A 7,884-nucleotide genomic window follows, 5' to 3' on the forward strand; every position below is an offset into this window, starting at 1 on the left:
TGATGTCGCCAAGCTGACTGCCTGGCAATTACAGCTTCAATTGTGCTGTGGATCCTTGAAAAAATATATATATGTGTCAATCATCGGGAACAAATTCATTTGGCGGTATTGTCACCTGCCGTGATTAAGTCATTTACTTGTTCATGTCTCGCGGGCACCAAGCATGCCGGCTTTTTCAAACGGCGCCAAACACGATATCGCCCGCAGCCGAGGGACCGTGCCGCACTGCATAAGTTTCAACTTTGTGTTGGAGTTGCCGTGTTGTTTGCCATCACGCAAGGGCACAATAAGTCAGGCCTCGACAGGTGCGGTATTTTGGAGGCGATAAGACGCTCCCGGCTTGTTCCTTCCACTGACCTTGCACGCTGCCAAGTTCGGGGAAAGAAGAAAAGAAAAAAAAAAAGGAGAGGGAAAAATCAATGCTCTTTCGAAAAGGGACAGAAGGCAGTGTTCACTTTCTGTTTAGGTGCTGTGCGTCTCAGCCTGAACGTGGAAGACAGGCGAAGAGGGGGACCTGTGCTGGTCGTTAGTGTGTGTCAGCGGGACATTTATCTGAAGGGACGGGGCCCAGACACATTGGCACGGAACACTTGTGTCGATATTAAGGGGACAGGGATAGAGTGTCTCTGAGCGGCAACTTGAATAATAAGCCCCTCGGCTTCATCATTGCGGATCATTTTTATGCGATCCCTGCGATAGGACATGAAGTGAATTAATGAACTCATATTATGTTTGTCATGACTTGGATTACGACGTGAAGGTAATGACATATTTTAATTTGACTATAAACGGGAAGAAACAAAAGGCGCTGTTCAAAACTTGGTATGAAAACAAAAACTTGCACTAAGGCCAAACTATGGACATAAAACAAAAACTTGCACCATGGCATGAAATTACGAAAAACTTAACTGAAACGAGAAAGGGACATGGATCATCGGAGCGGATAACAGGGGTGTTTCGAGGGTGAGTAGAATGTGATGTCGCCAAGCTGACTGCCTGGCAATTGCAGGCTTAAATAGTGCTGTGGATCCTTGAAAACAGGTGCGTGAGTCGTGAGGACAGGTGAACTGATTGGTTGGTATGGTGACAAAACAAAAGATAGGGCCCAATGAATCCAAAACAGAACGTGACCACAAAACATGACAATGTTTTGCATATGGTGAACGTTTGTATTCATTTTTGAGGAAAGCCAACCACCAGGTTTAGGTAAATAGTAGCATTTCAGTTTGGGCACATAAAAACAAAGCAAACTATGAATCAAAGTTCAATTAAGTAGCCCTAGATCACAGGTGTCTGTTTCGAGGGTGAATAGAAGGTGATGTCGTCAGGCTGACTGCCTGGCAACTACAGGCTTAAATAGTGTTGTGGTTCCTTGAAAACAGGTGCGTGAGTCATGAGGACAGGTGAACTGATTGGTTGGCATGGTGACAAAACAAACAAGAGCGCCAATGAATCCAAAACAAAACAGACGTGACCACAAAACATGACAATTTTTTTGCATGTGGAGAACGTTTATATTCATCTTGGAGAAAAGCCAACCACCAGGTTTAGGTAAATAGTAGCATTTCAGTTTGGGCACATAAAAACATAGCAATCAGTGAATAAAAGTTCATTTTAGTAGCCCTAAATAACAGGTGTCTGTTTCGAGGGTGAGTAGAAGGTGATGTTGCCAGGCTGACTGCTGGCAACTACAGGCTTAAATAGTGCTGCGGTGCTTGAAAACAGGTGCGTGGGTTCAAATGAATCAGGTGCGTGAGTCGTGAGGACAGGTGAACTTATTGGTTGGTATGGTGACAAAACAAACAAGAGTGCCCAATGAATCCAAAACCAAACAGAACGTGACCACAAAACATGACAATGTTTTGCATATGGTGAACGTTTATATTCATCTTGGAGAAAAGCCAACACCAGGTTTAAGTAAATAGCGTTTCAGTTTGGGCACAGAATAACATAGCAATCAATCAATTAAAGATCATTTATGAAGCCCATTACCACTTTAACACAAATTGACAATACTTTATAGTAACGAGCCTTAAGCATAAAGTTATGATGATAATATATACATAATTATTCTAACAGCCAGTAAACAGCAACAATCCTTTAAATATCTGCAATCATTCACCGGCATTTATCACACCTGCCTTCATAAGCCTGGACCACCTGGCATGCCAATCGGTCATTTCCAAACCAATATACTGCAACACAAATACAACGTTGAAACAACATACTTTTTGACGTTTATTCAATGTTGGGTTCTGATGTTGATTTGACCATTGAAATTTGGTCATTTACCAACTGATTTTCTACAACAAAAATACAACATTGAAACAACATGCTATTTGACATTGTTTAATCAATGATGGGTTCCGACGTTGATTTGACCATTGAATTTTGGTAATTTCCCAACCAATATTCTACAACTCAAACCTAACGTTGAAACAACATGCTTTTTGAGGACGTTTATTCAATGTCAGGTTGTGACATTGATTTGACCATTGAATTTTGGTCATTTTCCAACCATTATTCTACAACACAAATTCAACGTTGAAACAACATGCTTTTTGACAACGTTTAATCAATGTCGAATTCTGATGTTGATTTTACGATTGAATTTTTGTCATTTCCCAACCAATATCTTACAACTCAAACCATTTCGTTTACACCAAAGTCACATTTGAAGAGAACAGAACTCAATCGGATTTGACCTGAATCCGACGCCAAAAGATCAGATTTGAAGCGCTTCGGAGCGTTTAGAAAAAATCCGATCCGTGTCACTTGAGGGCAAAACAATCAGATCTGGTGTATTTGTCCTTAAAAGTAAATTGATTGATTGATTTGGACTTTTATTAGTAGATTGCACAGTACAGTACATATTATGTATAATTGACCACTAAATGGTAACACCCGAATACGTTTTTCAACTTGTTTAAGTCGGGGTCCACGTTAATAAATTCATCCACGCACCTGTCGCTGATCTCAAAGCCGGTCCAGGCACACCCCGCTTCGATGCAGGACAGCAGGCCACGCCCCCCTCCACAGTCATGAAAACAGTTAGCGGCACCAGTAATCAAATCTTGGTAAACTCAGTCAGTGTGCACGTATTTGGCAATTAGGAATACTCTTATTTTTGACCTATTTATTTCAAAAGAGACCCTAAAGACGAGGGCTGTACAGTCTTGGTTACCTGCAAATAAACGAGGAAAAAAAAAAAAAAATCCATGTACGCACATTAGCCCACTCGCCAAGCCGGGCGTGTCTAATTGCACACATTGATCCGTCCACAACCTCAACCGCTTGAGAATGAAAATATGAAATTAAAGAGCTCGAGCGGACAGATAAACGGATTTTATGCCACTTTATCTGACGTGAGGGGTTTTAAATGGAAACGAGAGAAAGGCAGAAAAAGTGCTTGTTTTGTTGGTAGCGTCGCAAATTCATACATGTTATTTTTTAACAAATGGCAATTTTTTTATTTTTTTTGACAGCTTAATATCTTAATGTGGTATTTGTATATCCAGATTTGAGGCAACCACTGAGAGGGTGGGGGGGGGGGGGGGGGGGGGGGGTTAAAAACAAGATAATGAGCTGCTTAACGGCTTAATGGAATGGCGCCATGACAGCCGTGATGGCCGGTGTGTTGTCATCACCGCACTCATTACGGCGCAGTCTGCCTACTTTTTGGCAAACCACACCGCGGTGGATTACGCGGAGTAACCACAAAATAAGATTTGTGTTATCAACAACACCCGGAAACGCTCATGTTGAGATTAATGTAATTATGTATAAATGCACTTCTGATAATATAATGGATGTAGTTATAATCAGGGAAATTCATTGGTAGGATTGTATTGATACTGATACCAATATCAATACTGGTTTTTATCAGTACTATTGGTGTGTACGGTAAAGTGCATCCAGCACTACGGGGCCCTAGGGCACTGGTAGGTTAACCCCTTTACTACTGTTACCCCAGGAGGTCCTTGGCAAAGCCCTAGCACCTGACTGCCCCCTAGCCAGGGATAGAGTGAAGACCTCAATGCCGGAAGACGGTAAATTTTAAGAACTACCTCAACGGCTGCGATGGCGAAGAAGGCTGCAGCAGAAAAGGGTCCCCCGGTCATCTTGGACTCCATGCCACTGGACCCTTAACCCGGTTCTGTCAAGGGTTGTGTGGTGACTTTCTGTGCACCAGTCTCCTGACGTAAAACAGGCATCCTCCATAAAGGGATACACCCCTACCAGGAGGATCGTCATACCGCCGACGATTATTGGTGTACACAACCCAAAACCGGTGAAGTTAGCACGTTGTGTAAATGGTAAATAAAGACAGACTGCAATGATTTGCAAATCCTTTTCAACTTATTATCAATTGAATAGACTTCAAAGACAAGATACTTAACGATCGAACTTGAAAACTTTGTTATTTTTTTGCAAATCTTAGCTCTGGGAAAGTAGAGGAATGCTCATCAAACACTTATGTGGAAGATCCCCCAGGTGAACAGGCTAATTGGGAACAGGTGTGTGCCATGGCTGGGTGTAAAAGCAGCACTCATGAAATGGTCAGGCATTCACAAACAAGGACGGGGTGAGGGTCACCACTTTGTGAGCAAATGTGTGAGCAAATTGCCAAACAGTTTAAGAACAACGTTTCTAAACCAGCTATTGCAAGGAATTTAGGGATTTCACCATCTACGGTCCGTAATATCATCAAAAGTTTCAGAGAACCTGGAGAAATCACTGCACGTAAGCGATGATTTTACGGACCTTTGATCCCTCAGGCGGTACTGCATCAAAAGGCGACATCAGTGTGTAGGGGATATCACCACATGGGCTCAGGAACACTTCAGAAAACCATTGTCAGTAAGTACAGGTGGTCGCTACATCTGTAAGTGCAAGTTAAAACTCCACTATGCAAAGCGAAAGCCATTTATCAACAACACCCAGAAACGCCGCCGGCTTTGCTGGGCCCGAGCTCATCTAAGATGGACTGTTGCAAAGTTGAAAAGTGTTGTATGTTGTGACAAGTCCACATTTCAAATTGTTTTTGGAAAGTGTGGACGTCGTGTCCTCCGGAACAAAGATGAAAAGAACCATCCGGATTGTTCTAGGTACAAAGTTAAAAAAACTGTCTCCCATTGAAAATGTGCGGCGCATTGTGAAGCCTAAAATACAACAACGGAGACCCCCGGATTCTGGAACAACTTAAGCTGTACATCAAGCAAAAATGGTAAAGAATTCCACCTAAAAAAAATTTAAAAATGTGTCTCCTCAGTTCCCAAACGTTTACTGAGTGTTGTTAAAAGGAAAGGCCATGTAACGCGGTGGTAAAAATGCACCCGTTCCAACTTTTTTAGCAATTTGTTGCTGCCGTTAAATCCTAAGTTAATGATTATTTTCACAAAAAAAAAAACTAGCTACAGTTGGTCACTACGTCTTTAAGTGCAAGTTAAAACTCCACTATGCAAAGTTAAAGCCATTTATCAACAACACCCGGAAACGCTCATGTTAAAGTTGATTATTATTTGCAAAAAAAAACAATAAGTAACCACAGTTGGTCGCTACGTCTGTAAGTGCAAGTTAAAACTCCACTCTGCAAAGTGAAAGCCATTTATCAACAACACCCGGAAACGCTCATGTTAAAGTTGATGATTATTTGCAAAAAAAACCAAAAAGTAACCACAGTTGGTCGCTACGTCTGTAAGTGCAAGTTAAATCTCCACTCTGCAAAGTGAAAGCCATTTATCAACAACACCCGGAAACGCTCACGTTAAAGTTGATTATTATTTGCAAAAAAAACAAAAAGTAACCACAGTTGGTCGCTACGTCTGTAAGTGCAAGTTAAAACTCCACTCTGCAAAGTGAAAGCCATTTATCAACAACACCCGGAAACGCTCATGTTAAAGTTGATGATTATTTGCAAAAAAACCAAAAAGTAACCACAGTTGGTCGCTACGTCTGTAAGTGCAAGTTAAAACTCCACTCTGCAAAGTGAAAGCCATTTACCAACAACACCCGGAAACGCTCATGTTAAAGTTGATGATTATTTGCAAAAAAAAGAAAAAGTAACCACAGTTGATCGCTACGTCTGTAAGTGCAAGTTAAAACTCCCCTCGGCATGGCGCAGTGGGAGAGTAGCTGTGCGTAACCCGAGGGTCCCTGGTTCAATCCCCACCTAGCACCAACCTCGTCACGTCCTTTGTATCCTGAGCAAGACACTTCACCCTTGCTCCTGATGGGTGTTGGTTAGTGCCTTGCATGGCAGCTCCCTCCATCGATGTGTGAATGTGTGTGTGAATGGGTAAATGTGGAAGTAGTGTCAAAGCGCTTTGAGTACCTTGTAGGTAGAAAAGCGCTATACAAATACAACACATTTATCATTTATTTCACTCTGCAAAGTGAAAGCCATTTATCAACAACACCCGGAAACGCTCATGTTAAAGTTGATGATTATTTGCAAAAAAAAACAAAAAGTAACCACAGTTGGTCGCTACGTCTGTAAGTGCAAGTTAAAACTCCACTCTGCAAAGTGAAAGCCATTTATCAACAACACCCGGAAACGCTCATGTTAAAGTTGATTATTATTTGCAAACAAAAAAAAAAGTAACTACAGTTGGTCGCTACGTCTGTAAGTGCAAGTTAAAACTCCACTCTGCAAAGTGAAAGCCATTTATCAACAACACCCGGAAACGCTCATGTTAAAGTGCAAGTTAAAACTCCCCTCGGCATGGCGCAGTGGGAGAGTAGCCGTGCGCAACCCAAGGGTCCCTGGTTCAATCCCCACCTAGTACCAACCCCGTCACGTCCGTTGTGTCCTGAGCAAGACACTTCACCCTTGCTCCTGATGGGTGTTGGTTAGTGCCTTGCATGGCAGCTCCCTCCATCAGTGTTTGAATGTGTGTGTGAATGGGTAAATGTGGAAGTAGTGTCAAAGCGCTTTGAGTACCTTGTAGGTAGAAAAGCGCTATACAAATACAACACATTTATCATTTATTTCACTCTGCAAAGTGAAAACCATTTATCAACAACACCCGGAAACGCTGATGTTAAAGTTAAAGATTATTTGCACAAAAAAAAAAAAGGTTTCTCAGTGTAAACATTGAATATCCTGTCTTTGCAGTCTATTCAGTTAAATATAGGTTGAAAATAATTAGTAGATCATTGTATTCGGGTTTTATTTAAAAATAAAACAACATGCCAACTTCATTGGTTTTGGGTTTTGTTTTAGTTTCACATGGCAAATCCAATTCCTGGCATGACCATGGCTTCACACGATATAAACATGTTTATAGTATGAACTTTGATTAACCCTGGAAACAAACATATAATTGTATATTTTGTATTTTACTGTTGTATAATTACGTACATAAACAAACATAGTACACAACATTGTTTTAGTAGTGTTGCATGTTGCGACTAAAATGTTAGTACGTGAGAAAATGTTTTTTATATTATGCACCAAAATGACCGAAAGTGAAATGTACATCCTTGCCTCGGGTGTTGTTGATGTCCTGATGTGAACCCGCAAGTGGAACAATGGGAGCCCACAGGCAAACAATGTCCAGAGGCAGCATAAACCATCCCAATTTTACAGTTTTTTTTGTTACATATAAAGAAAGCGATGGTGCATATTTTGCATGGCATGCCTATTTCTGTCCGCCGGCTTCACTGAATTAAACGAGCCTTTCCCGAAATCACGGACAAAGAAGCCTTTCCAAAAAAGTTTCACTTCGGAACCCATGCTGAGCCACCTGGCTTGGTCCCCAGCCTCCAACAATGACGTCGTCCATCCTAAACAGCCCTCGGCTTGAGCGCCATCGCCTCAGGTCCTCTAATTGGACGGGCAGGAAGTGCCGGAAGGAACGCCACGCCGCGGTCTTTAAATGG

This window comes from Nerophis ophidion, linkage group LG15 (genome assembly GCF_033978795.1).
Source record: "Nerophis ophidion isolate RoL-2023_Sa linkage group LG15, RoL_Noph_v1.0, whole genome shotgun sequence".
Taxonomy (NCBI): Eukaryota; Metazoa; Chordata; class Actinopteri; order Syngnathiformes; family Syngnathidae; genus Nerophis; species Nerophis ophidion.